At 33.9% G+C, this 27,024-nt stretch overlaps 1 pseudogene; it reads left to right on the plus strand.

Moving 5' to 3' along the window:
- On the plus strand, positions 1-25,518 carry LOC100931137 (annotated as a pseudogene).
- Positions 25,519-27,024: the final 1,506 nt, after the last annotated feature.

Below are 27,024 nucleotides of genomic sequence, written 5' to 3' on the forward strand. Positions count from 1 at the left end.
ATGTCTGTTAGGAGCGGCTGCACGGGAGGCGGATGGTGCGCTCCTGCCACCTTGTGGCCTTTCTCGGACTTGCGCCTGCAACTTCTCTTCAGGGTTCACCTTAAATCTCAACATCTGCCAGGTTCTGCCTTGGAGCAGCCTCTTATTTTGAGAATGAGGCGAAGGGATTTACCTTCCAGGAATGGCAGTTTCATTTTCAAATAAATTCTTAAGCTCAACTTTCACAGCAAATGGCACCGGAGTAACGAATGGATTAGAGACGCAGGGGGGAAGGATACAAACTTCTCAGGTTAGTAGATCGACCCCTGCTCTTTGGGAGATAATTCGACAAGCAAATCACTTAGCTTCTCTGAGCCTCAGTTTCCTTATCTGCGAAAAGCAGGGGGGAGCCGTTAACCTCTAAGTTTCCGTCTAATTCTGAATCAATGGTCTTCTATCTCTTGATGACAGTGGAAAAATAGCATTTTCCCCATTGATCTCATTAATTTCTTGTAGTTTCTTGAGTTGAGCAGTTGCAAAAATGACAACAGTAGTGACATTGTTTTCTCTTACTTTTTCCTAAACAATGATGTTTGTGAGGAGTGAATCTTTGGGTTGTAGGATTTTTTTTTTTTTTTGATGATTTGAACTACAATAGTTCATTCAGTATTCTTCCGTTTTATTAGAATATCCCATCCCCTGCCATCCCATGCCATCCCATCCCATGCCAAGTCATGCCATGCCATCCCATCCCATCCTCCCATCCCTTAACATATCATCACGGCATAACATACATAGCATTATATTATATAACCTTTCATTGTATTTTGATTTGTATTTATTATATTACATTATATCATATATTCATTTATTCTTCATATAATTTATATTTATTACATATTTATTTATCCTGCATCAGGAGATCCAGACTTTTTCATCAATGCTCCATAAGCCATAAATTTAGGTGGGAAAAAATGCAGCCCTTAAACCTCCCTACTCTTACTCAACTCATAACTAAGTGGTCAAATTGAGAATTGACCAAAGTTGAGAATTGTTAAATGAAGAAAAGCTCAAATTATAGATACTCCAGTTATCAGAAGTAATCTGCCTACATTTGAGATGCTTAGACCAACTTGTCTAATACTTATTTTATCTAGAACAATTCCACCGAATCAGTTTGTTTATAACCTAGTTCCAAGTAAATGTATATGTTAAGATGAATAAAATTCTTGATAAATTTAACCACAAAAAATGTCTTTTCAATGACTGTCTGATTGAGTAATAAGAAATCCAAAAAACAAGGATATAAACATTATCTAAAAGAACTCATCACTCACATGGAGTATGCTTTGTACAAGGTCCTAATGGAAATTTACTATAATTTCCTGTAGATGATGAGATCCTCCAAATGTACCAGTTTGTACATCATGTGGTACTGATTACATCAATCCCAAGAACATTATAGAATCAATTTAATGAACTCTATTGTAGCTGAAAAAAGTTTGTTCTCACAGTCTATACAGGAAAAACGAAATGGATAAATGATGCTAGGCTCTAGAATATAATTGGAGAGTCAACCCATTAAGTTACTATATCATATAGCTGGGACAGCCATAGCAGGTAAAGCATGATTTGGGCACAGAATTATATAGGAGGAAAAGAGATGGATTATGTCGAGGAAATAGCTTGTTTTTATTGATCTCAAGCTATTCCCCGGTGCAAAGATACAATTTTTAACACAAATATTAAGCAGAGCAGTGAGGCTTATGGTTGCAAATCTGGGGACACTGTAATCTCTGAAAATTTGAAGTTGTGCTTGATCCCAAAGACAAAACCACAGTCTATGATAGAAGCAAGCAGACTGCAGCATATTTCAGATAATAATGGCTTACAGGCAGGCTAATGTCTTAAAGGATAATCATTGAAGAAATACTAAAAGTAATTGTAATTGAAAGTTGGTTGATCACATGGTGAGAGATAACAGATGTATGGACTGTGTGTTTCAGTAGTTTCTACAAAATGTACAAAGGCCTAGATGAAGGTTTATAGCCTATTGTATGTGCCATCTGTGGAAGATCTATAGAAGAATATAAACAAAAATTCCAAAGAATTAGAAAGAGTTGTGCTGAAGTATTTGTGGCAATATTTAGACAGTGCTTAATACAATATAAGTACTCAATAAATGTTTGTGGAAAAAATGGATAAGTGAGTGGATAAGAATGAAAACATCACCTCTCTTCATACTGAAAAGGGCTCTGTATAATGGTGGGCAATATGGTAGCAAATAAGGAGCCAGCTTTGCATTCAAGAAGACCAACTTTCAAGGTCTGCCTTTGAAACATGCTGACTTTTGTCATGGTGGGCTATTAAATTATAGGCTAGTTCTTAATAAGGAATCAGCCTTGAATAGTGAAGAGAGCTGACTTCAAAATCAGTCAGTCAAAAAGCTTTGCTAAATGCCAGGAACTATGCTAAGTCAAGAAATTTGTTCACTTGTTTTTAGCTGTGTCCAATTCTTCATGACCCCATTTTGCAGTTTTGTTGGCAAGGACACTAGAACGATTTGCCATTTCTTTCTTCAGCTCATTTTACAAATGAGCAGCAGAGATAAACAGGGTTACATGACTTGCCCAGAGTCAAACAGCTAAAAAGTATCTGAGGGCAGGTTTGAATTCAGGAAGACACATTTCCCGATTCCAAGCCCAGGGTTTCCATCAACGAACTTGACCTAGCTGCCCTCAGGAAGACCTGGATTCAAATCCCATTTCTAATGCAAACTGGTAGAGAAAATTATTGGGAAAGTTAAATAACTTCTCAGGACACCTCCCCACCCCCTCCACCCCACCCCCCGCACCAACTCTCTGAGTTTCATTGCATTATCATATTGATCTGTGTTTTTTGAAGTTACTCATTAGGAGTTCTCTACTAATGAAATGGCATGTACAACCAGGGAGAAAAATTAAAATCTATCTATCTATCATCTATCTCACTATTATCTATTTAAACAAATATTTATAATCTATATATACAAAGATAACACAAATATATTGTAAATATACATATATGCATATGCAAACTCCATTATGAAGAACATTCTGTCTCCTGTAATTTGATCATTTATGAAATAATTGTCATATCATGATTTAATTATCATGTGAATTATTTGTTTCAAATTATTCATTCAGTCTTATTTCCATTTTCTAGCATGTTCCTGGATATTTCTTTCTACTTCTAAGGCAGCATCTCTTCCAGAAACGAATAATGTTTTTCAGTTTAGACTAGAAGTCTTCCACTTTCTGCCTAGAAACTTTCAGTATTGGGGCAGGGGTGTAAGTGTGATGAGGACATAACTACTACATCCTGAGACTGTCTGTGACATTTTTGGATAGCTCTCATTGTTCCATTAACAAATAATTATCAAGAGCGTGTTATGGGCCAGGCACTGTTTGCAAGAGAAACAGACACAAATAAATTGCTCCTTGGTTTCAAAAGCTTTCTTTCTATTAGGAAAAACAGCATACACAGGCATGTGTATATATAAGATATACATAGATGTACATATTTAAATACACCCATATATACATGTTATTTATTATACATACACACACAACAAAAGCTACTAAGAGAGAGGGGACAAGGTGCTCCTTTCTCCCAAGTAAATATTTCCAGTTCCTTCACCAGTCTTAAAATGACATGAATTCAAAATTATCCTCTGGATACTCCCTACCCTAATATGTCTCATAAACTTGTGAATTACATAATTGAACTAGATAATTTAAAATGTGGTCTGAGTTGCTGTCATTCTTTTATCCCTGGAAATTATGCTTCTCAATGCAGCACAAAATGTCATTAGATTTCTTGGATACCATATCACACTATTGACTTGTATTGGAGGAGGGAGAGGTAAGAAAAGAAATAAACATTTATATAATGCCTACTATGTGCTAGTCACTGTGCTAAATACTTTAAATATATCTCATTTGATCCTGGTGACAATACTATGAAATAGGTTCTATTAATATCCTCGTGTTGTAGTTGAGGAAACAGGTAGATATAATTCAAGTGACTTGCCCAGGATCCTGCTACTTAGTGTCTGAGATCGCAATTGAACTCAGGTCCATATTTGATTCACTGTGCCACCTAGCTGTAATTTACTTATAGAATTTAGTAGCCCACTGAAAACCTCAGATTTTTTTCAGATAAATTGTTGTATAATCATTCTGTCCCTCTCATGCATTTGTGAATTTGATTGTTTGATCCTATGTAAAACTTTAATATAATTTACAATTATTACAAAATTACATTTTGTCCTATTAGTTTCAGACAAATGTCAAAATTTTAGTATGCTGATTATTATCTGTGACAATTATCACGCCTACTTTTATACCATCTATAATTCAATAAGCATAACATTGTTTCCTTCATCCAAGTCATTTATAAAAATGTTAAACAGTTTGGATTACAAGTATATCCCTGGGACATTGTACTGGAGACCTCCTACCTAAATAACATTGAACCATAAACAGCTACATTTGATTCTGGCCATTCAATCAGTTTTGGATCTATATATCTAATTATACTAATGTTCTAGACCAAATAACTTTATCTTTTCCACAAGAATAGCACGAGGTAATGTATCAAAGCAGTCTTCTAAAATCTAGACAAATTATAAAACCTATCTCTCCTGATTTACCAATTTAACAATTCCATCTTAAAAAAAAAAAAAAAAACTCAATCTAACATGATCTGGTCTTGATGTCTTGCTGTCTCACTGAAATCCCTACTTCCTTTTCTAGACACTTATTAACCATTATCCTGGATTTGAACCTCCTATCATCCATTTTTGCTCTTTTCTTTCCTGTCTAAACATAATTCTCCTTGGCAGAGAAAAAACAGAAGTAAGATAAGAATTGAGTGGTTCTACGTGCACTCTACTTTTGGCTATTTTAAGCTCCTTCACTTGAGCAGCAGTTCTCTTTCTTCTTTGATCTTCCTTATTTCCTCAAAAGAGCTTTTTAAAAAAATCCCTTTTGTTTTCCTTAGCTTTGCTCACCAGACTCAGCTTATTCTTAATTTTGGCAATCCTGACAATATTCTTTTAGGATCATGTCATATTTTTGTATTCACCTTATTACCTGACTTTATTTTCCATGCATTTTCATGAAATCTAAAATGACTGGAAAAGTCTTTATGCATCCACATAAATATCTTCAGACAACTTCCTTTTCCCTCCTTGAAGTTTTTTTCCTTCTCTTCAGGGTTACTTACTATATAGAATTTTAGTTCATTTTTAGTTCAAAATATCCTTTTGCTGAACCATTTATAATTGACTCTTCCAAAATGCAGAACATGTTCAAGACTGTGCTTTTTTCTCTTCTCTCTAATAAGGGCTTTAAAGAATGGTCATGAAGAGTTTTCTCATTTCTATTTGTATCAGATCCAGAATAGAATTTCTCTTTGTTGGGCCTTCTATATTTTGAAGGACTTACCGTTGACTTAGAAGTTATTAGATGCTTTGTTGTGGCAGAGAAAGCTCAAGCCCATTTCCTTCATTTATTTATTTATTTTTGCAATGCAAGTTAAATGGCTTGCCTAGTCACACAGCTACTAAGTGTTTGAACTCAGGTCCTCCTGACTCCAAGGCCAATGCTCTATTCATTTTGCTATCTAGTTCCTTTCTAAACAAATGAAGGACCCATCACTGCCATATTGAACTATCTGTACTCTGTTTTTTTTTTAATAACTTTTTATTGACAGAACCCATGCCGGGGTAATTTTTTACAACATTATCCCTTGCACTCACTTCTGTTCAGATTTTTCCCCTCCCTCCCTCCACCCCCTCCCCCAGATGGCAAGCAGTCCTACACATGTTAAATAGGTTACAGTAGATCTTGGATACAATCTATGTGTGCAGAACTGAACAGTTCTCTTGTTGCTCAGGGAGAATTGGATTTAGAAGGTATAAATAACCCGGGAAGAAGAACAAAAATGCAAGCAGTTTACATTCATTTCCTAGTGTTCTTTCTTTGGGTGTAGCTGCTTCTGTCCAGCACTGATCAATTGAAACTATGTACTCTGTTTTTCAAACTCCTTATTTGTTTTGTTTCTTTCCAAGTGATCTCTGTGTAAAAAATTGTGTGTATTTCTTCCTGGTTTTATCTTTACTCAAACATTTTCCCATATGTTTCTCCCTTCTTGTTTTTCTCCTTTCACCTACTTTGTTTCTTTCAAATAAAGTAGACTCAATTGGAGCCATATACTGATTATATTTCCTTTTCCTGATCTCAATGAGGTCAAACTCACTTTGTATTAAAACTTCTGAATGTCAGCAATTGATGTATTATCTATTAACATAAAATCAAATTAGCTTTCTTTAGCTCCTCTGTTTCAATGTTGTCTTATGTAGCTACATTCAAAGGAGCTAATTTTTTTATTATAACTTTTTATTTACAAGATATATGCATAGGTAATTTTTCAGCATTGACAGTTACAAATCCCTTTGTTCCAACTTTTTCCTTCCTTCCCCCAACCCCTTCCCCCAGATGGCAGGTTGACCAATACATGTTAAATATGTTAAAGTATAAGTTAAATACAATATATGTATACATGTCCAAACAGTTATTTTGCTGTACAAAAAAAGTCAGATTTTGAAATAGTGTACAATTAGCCTGTGAAGGAAATCAAAAATGCAGGCAGACAAAAATAGAGGGATTGGGAATTATATGTAGTAGTTCATAGGCATCTCCCAGAGTTCTTTCCCTGGGTATAGCTGGTTTAATTCATTACTGCTCTATTGGAACTGATTTGGTTCATCTCATTGTTGAAGAGGGCCATGTCCATCAGAATTGATCATCATATAGTATTGTTGTTGAAGTATATAATGATCTTCTGGTCCTACTCATTTCACTCAGCATCAATTCATGTAAGTCTCTCCAGGCCTTTCTGAAATCATCCTGCTGGTTATTTCTTACAGAACAATAATATTCCATAATATTCATATACCAGAATTTATTCAGCCATTCTCCAACTGATGGGCATCCACTCAATTTCCAGTTTCTGGCCACTACAAAGAGGGCTGCCACAAACATTCTGGCACATACAGGTCCCTTTCCCTTCTTTAAAATCCAAATGAGCTAATTTTTAAAGTGTTTTGAAAACCTTAAAATTAGTGTATAAATGCTTGGAATTTATATTAGTATTTTATTTTATTGTCTTTTACTGGTAAAGATACTAGAAGGTGATCTGCTTACCACATAATCATAGAATTCAGAATTAGAAGGGCTAATGATGATCTAGTTCAATCCCATTTTGGTAGAGGGTGATATTAAGCAGGGTTATATTCAGATGACATAAATTTTTAATACCCCAACCTTACTAGGTGAATTATTCTTATTCAGTCATTTCAGTAATAGTTTACTCTTTGTGATCTCATTTGGGGTTTTCTTGGCAAAGGTACTGGAGTAGATTGCCATTTCCTTCTCCAGCTCATTTTACAGATGAGGAAACTGAGACAAACATAGTTAAATGACCAGGATCACCCAATGTTGGAAATTGGATTTGAACTCAAGAAGATAAGTCATCCTGATTCCAAGCCTATCATCTACTGCATCATCTAGCTCCTCCCTCCCTGGGGGAAATGTCTTTGGTTTATTTATTGGTTTTCCCCACTAATAAAGATAAACTAGTGGCATTGCATATTGCTAAGAAAGTGTCTGAAGCATTCAGCTTTAATTTCTTGCAGGGGATGAAGAATAAGAATTTGAAAAAGAACAGGAATCCGGTAGGCAAGATTTTGGCACCCTGAACGTGGGGCTGACAGGCCCCTCAGTGGATTTCATTGGAAAAGCTCCGATCCTGATTTCAGTAGAAAAGCCTCTAATCCTGATTTCAGTGGAAAAGCCTGTGACCCTGATCAAGTGGAAAAGTCTCCTCAACTCAGAAATTAGAGTGAGTACAACAAAGAAATTTTGTTAAAAGAGTTAAAGTAGAATTTCAGCTAAGATGAGACAGATGTTTAGAAAACAGCCTTCTGTTTCTGTACAAGGAAAATGTTTAGAAAGCATTGTCCAAGTTATAGAAAGCCAAGGTTTGATTATAATTATGGAGCAGATCACCGAACTTTTACAAACTGTTAAGAACATATGTCCTTGTTTCTCTCTGGAGAAAGAATTGGATCTAGATGAATGAAACTTAGTAGGAGAGGATCTTTGTCAATTCTGTAATAAAAATGGCCCTAACTCAATTTCTAAAGACATACTTAATACATATAATTTAATACAACTGGATATAAGAAGTTATTTAAGTGTTAAAATGAAAAAGAAGAAAGTGCCAACTAAACTAGGTGATAAGAAGGAAAATTCAGGAGTTAAGTACAATTCTGAGTGTGATACTTCACAGCAGGAGGAATTAGATCATTCTTCATCTCATGACCCGCCCCCCTCATGGGTGGAGGAAGAAGGGGAAGGGAGAGAGGCAGAAACACAGTCAGCTTCTCCTGTGAAGCAGAATATGACAAGATTAGAAGAGGCATTAATTAAAGCAAAAAATGAAGGAGAAGATATATTTGATTTTATAAATGCATATCCTATGATTAAAAAGCTTGACCCTTCAGGTCAGAAGGAGAGAAAATACACTCCTTTTAATCTGGAAAAAATTAAATATTTGAAAAAGGGTTGCACTCTTTATGGGGCTACATCATCTTATGTGAAGATGTTAGATAATTTGTCTTATGAAATCTTAACCCCAAATGATTGGAAATCCATAGCGAGAACATGCTTAGAACCGGGACAAAATTTGTTGTGGCTTTTGGAGTTTCATGAATTATGTAGGATTCAAGTCCAACACAATAGGCAAACAGGAGCTATTGGACAAATCACTTTTGACCAGCTAGCTGGTGAAGGTCAGTATGCAGAAAATTCAGAACAGATTTATTATTCCATAACAGTGTATGAGCAGATTTCTTTTTTTTTAATAACTTTTTATTGACAAAACCCATGCCAGGGTAATTTTTTTACGACATTATCCCTTGCACTCACTTCTGTTCCGATTTTTCCCTCTCACCTTCCACCTCCTCCCCTAAATGGCAAGCAGTCCTATATATGTTGAATATGTCATAGTAAATCCTAGATACAATGTATGTGTGCAGAACCAAACAGTTTTCTTGTTGCACAGGGAGAATTGGATTCAGAAGGTAAAAATAACCCGGGAAGAAAAACAAAAATGCAAACAGTTTACATTTATTTCCCAGTGTTTTTTTCTTTGGGTGTAGCTGCTTCTGTCCATCATTGATCAATTGAAACTGAATTAGGTCTCTTTGTCAAAGAAATCCACTTCCATTAGATTACATCTTTATACAGTATCATTGTTGACGTATATAATGATCTCCTGGTTCTGCTCATTTCACTTAGCATCAGTTCATATAAGTCTTTCTAAGCCTCTCTGTATTCATCCTGCTGGTCATTTCTTACAGAATAATAATATTCCATAACATTCATATACCACAATTTACCCAACCATTCTCCAATTGATGGGCATCCATTCATTTTCCAGTTTCTAGCCACTACAAACAGGGCTACCACAAACATTTTGGCACATACAGGTCCCTTTCCCTTCTTTAGTATCTCCTTGGAATATAAGCCCAGTAGTAGTACTGCTGGGTCAAAGGGTATGCACAGTTTGATAACTTTTGGGGCATAATTCCAGATTGCTCTCCAGAATGTTTGGATTCGTTCACAACTCCACCAACAATGTATCAGTGTCCCAGTTTTCCCGCATCCCCTCCAACAATCATCATTATTTTTTCCTGTCATCTTAGCCAATCTGACAGGTGTGTAGTGGTATCTCAGAGTTGTCTTAATTTGCATTTCTCTGATTAATAATGATTTGGAACACTCATATGAGTGGTAATAGTTTCAATTTCATCATCTGAAAATTGTCTGTTCATATCCTTTGACCATTTATCAATTGGAGAATGGCTTGGTTTCTTATAAATTAGAGTCAATTCTCTATATATTTTGGAAATGAGGCCTTTATCAGAACCTTTAACTGTGAAGATGTTTTCCCAGTTTGTTGCTTCCCTTCTAATCTTGTTTGCATTAGTTTTGTTTGTACAGAAGCTTTTTAATTTGATGTAATCAAAATTTTCTATTTTGTGATCAATAATGGTCTCTAGTTCGTCTTTGGTCACAAATTTCTTCCTCCTCCACAAGTCTGAGAGATAAACTATCCTATGTGCCTCCAATTTATTTATAATCTCGTTCTTTATATCTAAATCATGGACCCATTTTGATCTTATCTTGGTATACAGTGTTAAGTGTGGGTCCATGCCTAATTTCTGCCATACTAATTTCCAGTTATCCCAGCAGTTTTTGTCAAATAATGAATTCTTATCCCAAAAGTTAGGATCTTTGGGTTTGTCAAACACTAGATTGCTATAGTTGACTATTCTGTCTTGTGAACCTAACCTGTTCCACTGATCAACTAATCTATTTCTTAGCCAATACCAAATGGTTTTGGTGACTGCTGCTTTATAATATAGTTTTAGATCAGGTACAGCTAGGCCACCTTCATTTGATTTTTTTTTTCATTAATTCCCTTGAGATTCTCGACCTTTTATTATTCCATATGAATTTTGTTGTTATTTTTTCTAGATCATTAAAATATTTTCTTGGAAGTCTGATTGGTATAGCACTAAATAAATAGATTAGTTTAGGGAGTATTGTCATCTTTATTATATTCGCTCGGCCTATCCAAGAGCACTTAATATTTTTCCAATTATTTAAGTCTGACTTTATTTGTGTGGAAAGTTTTTTGTAATTTTGCTCATATAATTCCTGACTTTCCTTTGGTAGATAGATTCCCAAATATTTTATGCTGTCGACAGTTATTTTGAATGGAATTTCTCTTTGTATCTCTTGCTGTTGGATTTTGTTGGTGATGTATAAAAATGCTGAGGATTTATGGGGATTTATTTTGTATCCTGCAACTTTGCTAAAGTTATGAATTATTTCTAATAGCTTTTTAGTAGAATCTCTGGGGTTCTCTAAGTATACCATCATATCATCTGCAAAGAGTGATAGTTTGGTTTCCTCATTGCCTACTCTAATTCCTTTAATCTCTTTCTCGACTCTTATTGCCGAGGCTAGTGTTTCTAATACAATATTGAATAATAATGGTGATAGTGGGCAACCTTGCTTCACTCCAGATCTTACTGGGAAAGGTTCCAGTTTTTCCCCATTGCATATGATGCTTACTGATGGTTTTAAATATATGCTCCTGACTATTTTAAGGAAAAGTCCATTTATTCCTATACTCTCAAGTGTTTTTATTAGGAATGGATGTTGGATTTTATCAAATGCTTTTTCTGCATCTATTGAGATGATCATATGGTTTTTGTTAGTTTGGTTATTGATATAGTCAATTATGCTAATAGTTTTCCTAATATTGAACCAGCCCTGCATTCCTGGTATAAATCCTACTTGGTCATAGTGTATTATCCTGGGGATGATTTTCTGTAATCTTTTTGCTAATATTTTATTTAAGATTTTAGCATCAATATTCATTAGGGAGATTGGTCTATAATTTTCTTTCTCTGTTTTCAGCCTACCTGGTTTAGGTATCAGTACCATGTCTGTGTCGTAAAAGGAGTTTGGTAGGACTCCTTCAATCCCTATTTTTTCAAATAGTTTATATAGCATTGGAGTTAATTGTTCTTTAAATGTTTGGTAGAATTCACATGTAAATCCATCTGGTCCTGGGGATTTTTTCTTAGGGAGTTGGTTAATAGCTTGTTCTATTTCTTTTTCTAAGATGGGACTGTTTAGGATATTTACTTCTTCCTCTGTTAATCTGGGCAAGCTATATTTTTGAAGGTATTCTTCCATTTCATTTAAGTTGTCGAATTTATTGCCATAAAGTTGGGCAAAGTAATTCCTAATTATTGCTCTAATTTCCTATGAGCAGATTTCTAAGGCTGCAATAAAAGCTTGGAATTCTCTCCCTGGACAAAAAGATGGAAGTAAAGCTTTCACAAAAATAGAGCAAAGTCCGAATGAACCTTTTGCAGATTTTGTGGGACGTTTGCAAACAGCTGTAATCAGAACCATTGGAGACAATACCCTTACAGAAATAATGACGAGACATCTGGCTAAGGAAAATGCCAATGAGATTTGCAAAAGAATTATATGGGGACTAGACAAAGATGCTCCTTTAGAGGAGATCATAAGATGCTGTGCCACAGTGGGCACAAATGCTTATTATACCCAAACTATGATGAACATGGAAAGGTAGGGTCCCTCTTGGCAAGGGACTTCTAGAGAAATTTGTTGATGTTTTCAGCGTGGAAAAGTTGGACATTCGAGAGCTCAGTGCAGATATGGAGATAGAATGAGAAATCAGGGTGAGAGAAAACCCAAAACTCCATGTCCAAAATGCAATCAAGGCTTTCACTGGGCCTCTGAATGTAGATTGACGCAGAGAATTGAGACGCAGGGCCCAGCTCCTAAGTATCAATCAAAGGACACGTGGGGCATGATGGCAGCTGAGTTTACCCGAAGAGAGTCTTTAGAAATTCAGGACTCTGATGTCATTAATCAATAGAAAAACAATCAGGATTACAGTTGGAGAGAATACAGATTTTTCAACCCAACAGGGCAGTGTACAGTGCAAACAGCTCCAATGTAATTACCAGGTGATGAAGAGAAATCCCAAAAGTGGTAAACAGAAGGGAATTAGATAGATTAACTGCTTGGGGAAGAGGATTTGCTTGTATCTCCACAGGAGGAAAAGGAATCAGATGGGTGCCAACGAGCCGTATTTGCCTTGTCCATCAGAGAGAAACAGAAAAAGAGAAAAACCTCAAAACAAAGGAGAAGATTTAAGAAACATCTGACACTGAAGGAGCATGGCTGACAATGAGACTGTTAAAATAACTTTAAAATCGTCAGAATTCATTGGATTTCTAACATAAGATGAGACTGTTTCAAGTTCTTCAAAACAAAGGAGAAGATTTAAGAAACATCTGACAGAGCATGGCTGACAATGAGACTGTTAAAATAACTTTAAAATCATTGGATTTTCTAACACAAGATGAGATTGTTTCAAGTTCTTGAAAAACCAGCAAGAATCATTGGATTCCTTGAGATGAAAAATTGTTGATGAGACTCTTGCAGTACTTCAGAGCTTACAGGAATTATTGGATTCTTGGCACATTAACTAATGGACAATGGATTTCTTTGGGACTATTTTTAGGACTTTCGGAGATGTATAATTCTGTATGTTGATTCATGTTATGAAAAATTGTTTATTTCAAAACTTACAGGAATCATTGGATTCCTGGCACATGAACTAATGGACAATGTGTAAATGTGTAAATTCTCATGTTAATTCATGTTGCTTGTTACATCACTACTAGCCTGTGTCATATTGCTATGTGCTTATGTAACTATGTGTAATGCCTCCCATATTGGTGGATTTATGTACACCTTGTTTCATCCCTGTTTCAAGTGAGCCCCTTCAGAAACCCCCTAATCTGATTTGATTTTCTATTTCCTTTGGTATTTTCATCTCCCTTCCTGAGATGTTAGGAAAGGCGTGATCACCTTTTTGGAGTTCTCACCTCCTTAAGAAGTCAAGGAGGCTATGATCGCCTGCCTATGTTTTAAATCAAAAGAAAAGGGGAGATGTTGGAATCTTTACAAAGTATTAAGCCATTAGAATTGATAGAGACAATAATTATCTAATTTAGCATGGTTCAATATGATTGATTTGATCTTAGAAGGAGATATTTTGGGCCAGAACTTGAAACAAGGGACTAAGTACAATTGATAGAAACGATGTTTGTGTTCACACCTTTAGAGAGCTCATAAGTATCTAAATACTCAATGGAGTTCACACGTTTGGGAGATTTCAGGGCTTAGTATGGCTTAGTATGAGATATCCGAATTCACACCTCCCTTAGGTCCAGAGAGCACTCTGGGAGATAACCCAGAATCCCTCTCTCTCCAGAAGGAGGAGTTAACCTTTGAGAGATCATATATATATATATATATATATATATATATATATATATATATATATATACAGGAAGCTCTTAGAGCTTGAGAGAGTTACTTGGGAACATTCCCAGGAGTCAGAGAGGAGCACTCTGGGAGGAAGCCTACAAGCCCTATCTCCAAGGCAAGAGAAATTTCATTGCATCTTCTACCTTGGCTGGAGTTGGAAGGACAAACCTTTGGATTTGGAGACATTCGGAGGGAGCTCTTGGAACCAAGCAGAGAGATAAGCCTGAGCTAATTGGGCTATATTGAAGGACACAATAAAAGATCTGAACTTTTATCACCTGACTGTGTTTTGGAAAAAGAACACCAACAATTGTCATTCTCTTGGATGAAATTATTCATTGTGTCTATGATTTGCTGTTTCACCCATTCATTCTTTAGGATGAGATTATTTAGTTTCCAATTTCTTTTTGGTCTATTTTCCCCTGACCTTTTATTGAATGTAATATTTATTGCATCATGATCTTTAAAAAATTGCATTTACTATTTATGCCTTTCTGCATGTGAAGGGGGAAGTGGATTTATTTTCTCCCTCCTCACCAGAGTTTTGCTCTACCACCATCTCCCTCAGTTGGCCCTCTCTTTTTCAGACCTTCCCCTCTTTCTACTTTTGTCTTCTATTAGCCTTTCTCTTTTCTTTCTCATTTCCTTTCTTTTCCCTCTTACTTCCTATAGGGTGAGACAACATTCTGTACCAAATAAGTATGTTTGATATTACTTCTCTGAGCCAAATCTGATGAGATTAAGGCTCAAAGAGTGCTCCAGGATCACCCTTCTTTCCCTCAATGGTAATAGGTCTTTTTTGTCTTTTCACGTGATATAATTTACCCCATTTTACCTTCCTTTTTCTCTTCTTTCAGTACAATTCCTTTTCCACCCTTAGTTTATTTTTTGTACCATAACATTAAAGTCAACTTACACCCATACACTCTAAATATACCCTTGGCAAAGATATAGTTCTTATATGTTACATGTATCATCTTCCCATATAGGAATGTAAACATTAAGAAACATAGTTTTTCCCTTTCCTTTTTTACCTTCTCTTGCTTCTCTTGAGTTCTGTGTTTGAAGATCTAAGTTTCTGTTCAGGTCTGGTCTTTTCATCAAAAATAATTGAAAATCCATCAAAAATAATTGAAAATCCCCTATTTTGTTGAATGTTCATCTTTTCCCATGAAAGATAATGCTTAGTTTTGCTGGATAGTTGATTCTTGGCTGCAATTTAAGTTCTTTTGTTCTCCAGAATTTCATATCCCAGGCCCTGCGAGCCTTTTAAATGGAAGCTACTAAGCCCTTGGTAATCCTGATTATGGCTCTTCAATATTTGAATTATGTTTTCTGGATGTTTGCAGTATGTTCTTCTTGATCTGATAATTCTGGAATTTAGCTACAATATTCCTTGGGATTTGCATTTTGGGGTCTCTTTCAGGGGGCGATCAATAGATTCTTTCAATGGTTATTTTATCCTCTAGTTCTAGGATATCAGGGCAGTTTTTCTTGATGATTTCTTGAAAGATGTTGTCCAGAGTCTTTTTTTCATTGTGTTTTTAAGGTAATTCAATAATTCTTAGATTGTCTCTTCTGGATGTATTTTCCTGGTTAGTTGTTTTTCCAATGAGGTATTTTACATTTTCTTTTCTTTTTTCATTTATTTGGTTTTTGTTTGACTAAGTCTTGATGTCTCATTAAGTCATTCACACTTCCCATTTGCCCAACTCTAAATTTTCCACTCTATTGATTAGCTCCACGTGTGTGTGTGTTTCCAGTGCTCATCCCAGTACCTTGAATATAGTAGTCATTTAATAAATGCTTACTGAATATTGACTCTTATGAAAATAGATAGGAAGAAATATGCTCAGTGTTTTTCTCCAGCAAAGAAAGTTTCTACTGGAAAAAACAAGTTAGCAGTTTTGTCATCTCAGACTATGCGTGCTTTAGTAGAAAAAAGTGTTTTATTTGAATTTAAGAGGACCTGGATTCAAAAGCTAGTTCTGCTACCAATTAAACACTTAACTTTGCTAGATCTCAATTCCTTCAAATGAAAATTAGATTCAGTGAAAGCTTCCTAAACTGTGGATCATGACCCCATATGGGGTAGGATAACTGAATATTGGGGTCACAAAATTATGGTTTTTTTTAAACAATAAATGTTTGATTTGCATACTTATTTTAAGTACACATATCCTCAGGGTCACATTTAAGAAGCCCTAATTTGTTGACCATCCATCTAGACATTCATGAACTTATTCTCTTCTCTGTCCAAAGTCCTCAGAGTACTGCTTTGAAAGATTTTGTTGATGTTCATTCAGGATTGGCATTTAAGGATATTTTAAAAGAACTCAGTACTTAGCCCAATATATTATTAATAGAAATGTAATCTGACTCCCCCATGGCAAATTTATGTTTTATTTTTTAAAAATCATTATTATAATTATTGTTTTTCCTAGTTACATATAAAAACACATGTACATTCATTTCTATGTGTTTCCCTTTATGTCATGTTGGGAAAGAAAAAAATCAGAACAAAAGGGAAAAACCACCAGGAAAAAAAGTGAAAATAGTATATGTTGATCTACATTCAGTCTCTTCAGTTCTTTCTGGATTCAATGGTATTTTCCATACAAATTTTATTGGGATTGCCTTGGGTCATTGAATTGCTGAGAAGAAACAAGTCTATCAAAATTGATCATCACATAATCCTGCTGTTGTTGTGTACAATGTCTTCCTGATTCTGCTTGCCAAATTTATATATTTTAAATTCCAATTATTAGGTATATACATAGGTACTAAAGGACAGACCTTGTACCCTATAGCCTTATTAAAAATGTTTATAAATAAAGCTGAAGTTTTTTTCAGCATAGGGGATAATCTTTTTTATTAGCTTTTAGGAAAGCTGTTACTTTTACCATCTTTCCCACATTAAATCTCAGATTTTAAATCAATTTTTAGCTTTTATTTTCAAATATCATTCAAGTACATATTTTTATGTGCCCAAAGAATTTCTAAAATAATATTTTTTTCTTATCTACTTCATTATTACTGACCCCTAGATTCCTAAGTTTACTTTTCTTTCCATAGTTCCTGTTGATTTGATTATCCTATTTGGATATGATAAAAAATATTTAAAAAAAAAGAAAATGTATTCTAATTTTAGAAATATGCTGCAGCTGCCATGTTTATGATGCTAAATGACTTAAATTTTGCATAAATCTGCTAGTTACCTGTTCTGGAAGCTAACTGATCATTCTGTGTCAGGAGTATGCATTGTAAAATCAAAATGCTTCCATCATAAACCTTCAAAAAATGCAAATTCAAATTACTTTGGGGATCAGAAATACATCAAAGTATAGAGAGATTCAAATAAAAAAACAGCCAAGAAAGCCAATGAATTCAACTAAGAATAAGCAGGAGCACTTTAAATGCTCCACTTTAAATGACAAGTTTTCAAAAATTCCAACAAACTTTGAGTTTCCATGATCTACTGAATACATGGGGACTGCTAGATCTATAAGGAAGTATGACAATCATTTATGTTCCCATTGGTGCCAAAACCTATATTGAAATAATTTGTGAAAGTGAAATGTTAGTTACCTCCCAGAATTGTTGCTACATGCTATTGCAGAATCCTTCTATTGAAAGTTACTTATTTAGCACAGTAGTATACCTTGACAACCACAATTAAAATAAAACAAATAGGACAATGACTGATTTTTTTCCACTTCAATTAAATAACAATCATTTATATTCTAAGTTTTCTTGATTCTCTTTTTATACCTATGTCTAAGACATCATTGAGATGATGTCAAGCATTTTCTTTTGTAATATGTGTTTTTTCATTTTCTTAACTCATAAATAGAGTTCTGCGTGCATAGTTTTCCCCCTTTAATTAGAGTCTACCCTTAAATGAATTCCTGTCTGATTAAAATGTAGTGATTTTACTCCTTTGAGGATCTTAGTATTTTGGCCCCTTTGAGTTCTCTATAATTGCACATTGTCATGATTCTCAGAGTTGTTTCTGCAGTATAGAATCATGTTGAAAGACTTTCATTCCTTGCTTGTTTATTTACTAAAAACCAACATCTCAAGTCATAAAATTCAAAAGAACTCCCAGTTGGGATCTGAAATGGTTCAAACCATTTTGTGAGGTCACAGATATCTGGATATGTTATATTCTGACCCAATTAATTTGATTCACCAAATATCTAGCAGGCTCCTCCTAGAGGATATGTACTAACAATACAGAGAAAAACCAAATAGGTTTTTGCCCTTGAGGAACCTACATTCTACTTAAGGGAACAGAAAATATATAGATAATTAAATATAAAATTAACAAAAATGTTTTCAAATTGCAGAGTAAATTCAAGAGGGAAAGAATATAATAACTGAAAGGCTCAGAAAAGTCTTCCTAAACTTTAATCTATACCAGATTGATAATTCTATCTTTCTCGATCAGAAATTTTTGGGGGGGATTTAGAATTTCTAAAATTGCATTTATTTGGAGCAGGGTAATGTCCAAATCCTCTTTAACCTTTGAGTGACAGATGTGTGTGTGTGTGTGTGTGTGTGTGTGTGTGCATGCACGTGTGTGTGTGTGTGTGTGTGTGTGCCTTTGAAAGAGAGAGAACACCTCCATTACTCTTTTTTAGGACCCAGTAATGGTATTGACAGGGCAAATAGTTTACACAATTTAACAGTTTTTTGGTCTTAGTTCTATACTGTTTTTTAAAATGGTTGGTCTAATTTACAGTTCTACCAACAATAATTCAAGCATTTATTTTACTCAGTTCTCTCTAGCATGTGTCAAATTCATTTTTAGTCATGCTAGTCAATTTAATGGATATGAAATTATACTTCAGCATTGTTTAGTGGGGGTTTTTTATTTAATTTATTTTTTCTCAATTATATGTGGAATGTTTTTAAATTTTATTTTAAAAATTTTAAATTCCAAATTCTCTTCTTCCCTTTCTCCACTCTTTTGTCCTAGAGAAGACAAATAATTTAATGTAGATACCTCTGCAGTCATGTAAAATATTATAATATTAGCCATGTTTAAAAATAAAACACAGACTTCCCCCTCAAAAAAAAAAAAAACAAGAAAAATGAAGTTTAAAAATATGTTTCAATCTCGACTTAAATTTCATAGGTACCATTTTTTTCATTATGAGCTGTTTGGAATTGTCTTGCATCATTGATCAAAGCAGCAGTCATTTGCAGTTGATTATTTATAATATTGCTCTTAGTAGGTAAAATGTTCTCTTGGTTCTGCTCACTTCACTTTTCATCAGTTCGTATAAATTTTTCCCAGGTTTTTCTGAAAGTCTTGCTCATTATTTCATATAGCTCAACAGTATTCAGTATTCTATGTCCTACAGGTAACAACATGTACCACATTCATTCCCCATTGATGGGTATCCTCTCAATTCCTAATTATTTATCAACACAAAAAATCTGATAAATATCTTTGTTCATATAGATTTCTTTTCCTTTTTCTTTGATCTCTTTGGAATAGAAACCTAGTAGTAGAACTGCTAGGTCAAAATGTATGCACAGTTATAGAGCTCTTTGGATATAGCTCCAAACTGATCATCATAAGGGAATGGATATTTTTTTTTTTTTTGTATGTGGTAACTAAGAATTGTAAATTAAAGGGATGTCCATCAATTGCAGGATGACTAAAAAAAAAGTGTAGTATATCATTATAATAGAATATTATTGTGCTATAAGAAATGACAAGATAATTTCAGAAAAACCTGCAAGATTTACATGAACTGGTATATAGTGAAGTGAGCAGAACCAGGAGAAACTTATATATAGCAAGAGTAATGTTCAATGAAGAACTAGGAGTGACTTAGCTATTCTCAGCAATACAATTCTAAAGGACTAATAATGAAATATACTATTTGTCTTTCAGAGAAAGAACTGATATTTATTGCATACAGATTGAAACTTGCTATTTTTCACTGTTTTTTCCTTTTTATTCAAGTATTCTTGAATAAACTGATTAATATAGAAATGTTTTATATAATTACACATATAAAACCTATCCTCTCAGAGGCAGAGTAGGGAAAGGATGCAATTCTGAAATACAATGAATTCAACTCTTGTAATTTTCAAATCTCTCCCCCACAGCCCCATTTCTGCTTGAGAAAGAGATAAAATTATAAATTTAGCATAAATTTTAGTCTAGGAAGACTTGTTTGAGGCCCTTCAGTTATTGATATTCTCTTCCTCTTGAATTTACTTTGCAATTTAAAATTATTTTTATGAATTTTACATGAACTCATCAAAAGCTTTTTTTGTATTTATTGAGATAATCATATTTGTTTTTTAAATGGATATGGTCAATTAATATAGTTTCCCTAATTTTAGACCTTTCTTATATTCCTAGTATAATCCCTGCACCTATTTCCCCCTGGTCACAGCATATGATCATTTTGACTTATTTCTGTAATCTCCTTGCTAGTATTTTATTTAATATTTTTGCATCAATCTTCAGGCAAATTGATTTATAGCTTTCCCCCCTCTTTTTGTTCTTTCTGGGTTGGGTATCATCATAATATTTGTGTTATAAAAGGATTCCTTTTTAGTTTATTTTTCCAAATACCTGGCATAGTCTTGAAATTGTTTGATAGAATTCACTTGTAAATCCATAAGGTCCTGGAGATTTTTTTCTTAAGAAGCTCATTCATGGATTGCTTAATTTCTTTCTTTAAGATAAGATTATTTGAGTATTCTTTTTCTTCTTCTGTTAATCTCAGAAATTTATATTTTAAATATTTATCCATTTCACTTAAATTGCTAGATTAATTGGTAGATAATTAGGCAAAATTCTTCCTAATAATCGATTTAATTTCTTGTTCATTAAGGGTGAATTCATCCTTTTCATTTTTGATACTGGTTATTTGGTTTTCTTTTTTTTTGTTTGTTTGTTTGTTTTCTTTTTTTTAATTCAAATTAACCAATAGTTTATTTTATTTAAAAAAAATCCAGCTCCTAACATCATTTATTAGTTTAATGAATTTCTCACTTTCAATTTTATTAACCTCTCCTTTGATTTTTGGGATTTCTAATTTGGTATTTAATTGGGGATTTTTAATTGGTGGGTTTTTTTGTAAGTTTCATGCCCAACTCATTGATCTGTTCTTTCGCATTTTATTGATGTATTTGCAGATATAAATTTTCTCTGAAGTACTTCTTTGCTGTATCCCATAAATTTTGGCATGTTGTCTATTGTTATCTTTTTAATGAAGTTATTGTTTATATTTATATTTGTGTTTTTTTTATATCATGTATATATATTAATTTTTTTATTTATTCTCTGACCCACTCATCCTTTTGGATTAAATTATTTAGTTTCCAATTAATTTTTTAGTTCACGTATCCATAAACTATGGAACTATTATGTTTTGAATGTAATTTTATTGCATTATGGTCCCAAAAGGATGAATTTAATATTTCTGCTTTTTTGGAATTTGGTTGTGTGACTTTTGTGTTCTTGTACATGGTCAATTTTTGTGAAGGTGCCACATGCAGTTGGGAAAAAGGTATATTCATTTCTATTCCCATTCAATTTTACCCAGAGGTTTATCATACCTAACTTTTCTAAAATTCTTTTTATCTACTTAACTTATTTCTTGTTTATTTTATAGTTAGATTTACCTAGTTCTAAGAGGGGAAAGTTGATGTCCTCCACTATAATAATAGTTTTTTACTATTGTCTTCCATAACTCATTTGACTTTTTTTTTTTAGCAAAATATACTTTTCTTGCTTAACTATTTTAATCAGATCTATTTTTGCTTTTACTTTGTCCAAAAATCATGTCTGCTATTCCTGCTTTTTTTTAACCTCAGATGAAGCATAATAGATTCTGTATGAGGCCCTTGTTTTTATTCTGTGTACATCCCTCCAAGTGTGTTTCTTCCAAACAATATAGCGTTGAATTTTAGCTTTTAATCCATTCTGCTGCCCACTTCTGTTTTATGGGAAAGTATATCTTATTCACATTCACAATTATAATTTTTATTTATTTCTCCCCATTGTTTTTTCCCTGTTTATCTTTCTCTCTATCTCTTTTTACCCAATTCCTCCTCAAAAATGGGTTTTACTTCTGACAATTGTCTCACCTAATCTGCCCTCACATCTGCCAGCCCTTCTCTTATCCCATTACCCCTCTACTTTTCTATAAGGTAAGATACTTTTCTCTACCTAGTTGAGTGTATATGTTTCCTCTTTATAATGAGAATAAAGTCCAAAACACTGTTCACCATCCCTCCCATCTTTCTCTCCACTATAAAAATTCTTTTTTTTTTTGCACCTCTTTGATATGAGATAATTTTCATCAGTCTTCTTCCTTGTTCCATCTCCTATTTCATCCCCTTTTCTCAACTCAATTTATTTTTTAAAAAAATAATCATAGTTAACTCACATCTGTGCCATATGTCTATGTATACTCCTTTTAACTTCCTATTTAATGATAAAGTTTCTAGGAATTACAATTATTATATTCTCATAAATACAAACAATTGTGAGAATAATTTTGATATCCCTACTCAATTCAACCAGCATTTATTCATTTCAGTGATTTAGTATGTATCAGTCATTGTTTGTGAATCAAGCAGAATAGGATTAAGTTTGACTTACTTCTGATAATTAATACTGTTAGGATTAGAGTTATGATTAATCAGTCTGCTGTTTAATCATAACTCTAATCCACAGTATTAACCCATGTATTGATGATTATATTGTTTTTCATTGATATATACCATATATATGTAATATAGATTTATAATTTTATCATTGAGACCTGAGTTAGGACTAGAAATAGACAAGTGCTGCACTAACCCCTTCCTCACTCCCATGAATGCCCCCTTGTTCCTGAACTTCCGAAAACCAGAGTTCTCCCATTTTCTATCTTCTTTTGTGCTTGACATTTGTAACAAAAAATGAAAAGTCTCAAACTGATATTGCTTAGTCACTAACTAAACACTGGTGTTTGGAGAACATTTTCCTTGACCAAATATAGGGAGTTCCTTCTTCTAGTCAAATATAGAAATTCCTTCTTTTAGCAAAAACATGGAATTCTACCTAGTTCCCTTTACTAATCTATAACTTCCTGCATTTGGGTTTTCTTGTCTCTAAACTATCATGTTTGGAGACATGGGGAGGGGAGAGTAGCTATCAATTGGGAAACTCAAAGAAGGCTCAAGAAGATCAAAACTATCATAGACAAAAGAAATATTTGTGTGTAATTTTTTAAAAATTGCAAATGAAACTTTTCAAGATGTCTTAACATGACTAGCTTTGGTGGGAAGGATTTCATTTTTTAGTTTGGAATTCCCAGTAAATCAAGCAGTGAACAAGCATTTATTAATGGATAATTAAGAGTACATTTTTGGCAGGCTATGGACCAGCCTGTACACACTCTCTCCAGCCTTCTCCCTCTCCCTCTTCTGCACCTACTATCTCTGTGGTGTGCAGGAAGCTGTGACTGGGTGCTGTCATGTTAGTCAGTGGCCACAGGAACACATTTTGAGACCTATAGCCTGAGTCCCCATTCTCTGAGTCACTGCTGGGGGCAGATTTTCCTTCAGAAAATGTGGGTTTCTGCTTCTCTTGCTTACAAAGTCATCTTTCTGGCTATATTGTAAGTCTACACTGACAAATATAATAGACAAATTAACAAGAACTTCTAGGGTCAATCAAAATAACTGTAAGCCAAAGAAATGCTGAAAGGAATACAAAAATAGTTGTCTAGTAGAGCGAATGGGAAAACTATGCATAGAAGTCATACCACAGAGCAAAATAGCATGGATTTCTGAAATACCTTGCTTTGGTTATGGTATTTGTAATAAGAAATGCCCTATTGGCACTTTATCAATTGTCATTTTACTCAGTAACCCAAAATAGGAAACAACATATTCATATTGTGCCTTCAAACTTTACAAGGTATCCCTTGTCCAGAAGAAATTTTAGGATTATTTGTAACCAATATTATTGGAAAATCATCTGTCTTGAAACTTTTAGCAGGAAAGTAAATAGCAAATCTTAGAAAATATGATGACCCACTAGTTTGGCAAGAAATCTTGAGTTACTTTGGAGGATCCTAATTGCAAAACTATTTCACTAAGATTCTAGAAGATAACTAAAAGCAACTGTCAAACCTCAATATGTAGACCAGATTCCCAAATCTACAAAGACCACTGTGAGTTCTATTTTGAACCAGAAGGTAAAACAAAGACCCAAGATATTGTGTGTCAGCAGGTTAACTTAACTCATTTCAAAGAATGAAATGTTGATTGAATACCTTTCAAAAAGAGAGTTGCAAAGGTTGTCTCTGCTTTTGTTTGCATACAAAAAGCACATATTTTCATGTTTAATGAATCTTCTAGCTACCTAGATATCAAGCAGCAGCTAAAAAACTGCCATGACTATACTGTCACTCATAAATCCTAAAAGATATATTATTGTTGTGTAGCATAATCTAAGTGTTTTAAATTACCTCTCTGAATTCATCTGTTGTTTGCATGAAGAGCCAAGTGCTTATAATATTGTCACCATGCCTTTTAGCATAAGAGAAGGTATAAATATTTTCTTAGATGATTATGTTCCTACAGAAATTCAGAGATGCATCACTGGTTTTTAAAGTGGCTGAGATTGCAATTAAGGAAGAAGTGGAAAATATGTGTATGTATAAATATCCAGGAAAGAAGAAAAAGTTGGGTAAATTTGAGTTTGCAATCATTGATGGAGAATTTATGCATTCAGAAATCACATGGAAGCTAGTAGAAAATGATACTGGCAAAACTAGGTTCATCAGAATATTTGCTGACCACCTTAAACCTGATGAAGGAAGGGAGGTATCAATTCTAAAATATCAGCTACAAGCCACAGAAGACCAGTTCCAAAACAACAGGAATAGAATGCCAATTACTACATGAGAAGTTATGAGATGCTTATACTTAGCCCAAATTTGTCACTAATATAATGAAGCCTTTGAAGATTGAAAACATCATAGATCAAGAGTTGTAGACATTATCTGGTGGTGAATTACAAGATGTTGCTTTAGATCTTTGTCTGGGCAAACCTGCTGATGTCTATTTAATTGATGAACCATCTGCATATTTGGATTCTGAACATATTTAATGGTAGCCAGAATTGTCAGATGTTTCATTTTCTGTGCAAAAAAGACAGCTTTTGTTGTAGAACCCAACATTATCATGGCCACCTATCTAATAGATCAGGTCATCATTTTGTTTATGGCATTCCATCTAAGAATATACTTGCAAATGGTGCCCAAATCCTTTTGGTTGTTATGAATACATTTTTTAAAAATCTCAGCTTGAAATTACTTTCAGAAAAGATCCAAACAACTACAAGCCAAATGAACTTACTTCAATCAAAAATGTTGAACAAAAGAGTGGAAACAACTTTTTTTCCTGTATGATTAAGCTAAGAATATTGATAATACATTTATACAATTAAATATAATCATAATTTGTAATGTATATAACTTTAATCAAGCTTAAGAATGCCCACATCATCTGGAGTTTGAAATATGATCTACTTTATTTGACCTCAGAAACTTAATAGTGTTTTTTTATACTCATCCGACAAACCCATGTGATATTCTAAGATGAAAACATTTCAAGTTATTTGAATTTCCTCCGGATTTTCAAAACTTATGGGGAGATTTTCAACAGAAGTGTAATTTATTAATATACTAAATGCTGAACAGTGTTCTTTATATTTTAAAAATCTTTTAAGATCTTCTGTACTATATGGTTTACCCACATATGTCAAGATGTAGTCTGCTCTTATTTTCAAAAGCTAGTCAACAACTTTAGATGAGGATATGATAAATGAAACTCCATCAGAAGTTTATATATATTTGAGCATGTGTGGGTACACACACATACATGTGCATATGTATATATGTATATGTAAATACATTTCATGTATAGTAATTTTTTTGTTAATTAGGTATGATGTTCCTGACCAATCATTAAGGTTAAGTGGTTTAATGAGTTAAGAATCTTGATTTGAGGTGGGGTGGGATGGAGTGAGGAAAGAAACCTTCTCTACCAAGACAGGTTTTGAGCAGTCTGGAATTTATATAGTCTTGGAGAGTTACCTGAAACTCACATAGAAGATTAACTGGCCCATGATCACACAGTATTGGAGTCAAGATATGAACTTTGGTCTTCTCTCATCTGGTAACTCAGGGAAATTTTGGATTGCTCTTTCCCCTTTCATTTTCTTCCTTATCCTAAATCTTTCAAGTTGTATCTGTAAGATGTTAAATAATCTACACATAATCTACACTCTAAGCTCCTTCCTTCCACTTTTCAATTATTATAGAATCATATGTTTTTAGATAGAACTATTTGCTGACCATCAGAAGGTTCACTGGATAGTTGCTGGCTATTCATTATGCTTTTCTGACATTCACTTGCATTGCAATGCTAAATTTTGTAATGCTAGAGGAAGAATCCCATTATACAGAAAGGGCCAACTGAGCAGAGTTTGGTTTTGTTGATATTTTTTCTTCAAACTGGACACTCTGATGCACAAACAGGAAACTCCTATTCAAAATGAAAATATTCTGCACACTTCAATATGACATTCCACATCTGAACAGTAGGACATTTGGAATGAAATTGAAAAGGCAGTTTATATTGTTCATAGTGTTGTGTATGTGTCTGTACCCACTCAGAGCATAAATCAGAATGCCTCAGGGAGGATGGACTGTTTTGGTGCTGAAGTGCTCATAAAGGTTTACTCAGCTACTAGATCCAGGGAGAAAAGAAAGGTTTCAAGGGAAGTTCTCTTCCTTACAGGTGCAGCATAAAAATGACTTTGGAGCTCAAGGCCACAGGAATCTTGGAGGAAGTAAAGGAAATAAGATGCTCAGAATTTATAATGCACTCCCAAACGAAAAGAACATTAGCATCCCTAATTTTCTTGTCCTGGAAATATTTCTTATGATTG

The sequence above is a fragment of the Sarcophilus harrisii genome, chromosome 3 (genome assembly GCF_902635505.1).
Source record: "Sarcophilus harrisii chromosome 3, mSarHar1.11, whole genome shotgun sequence".
Classification (NCBI taxonomy): Eukaryota; Metazoa; Chordata; class Mammalia; order Dasyuromorphia; family Dasyuridae; genus Sarcophilus; species Sarcophilus harrisii.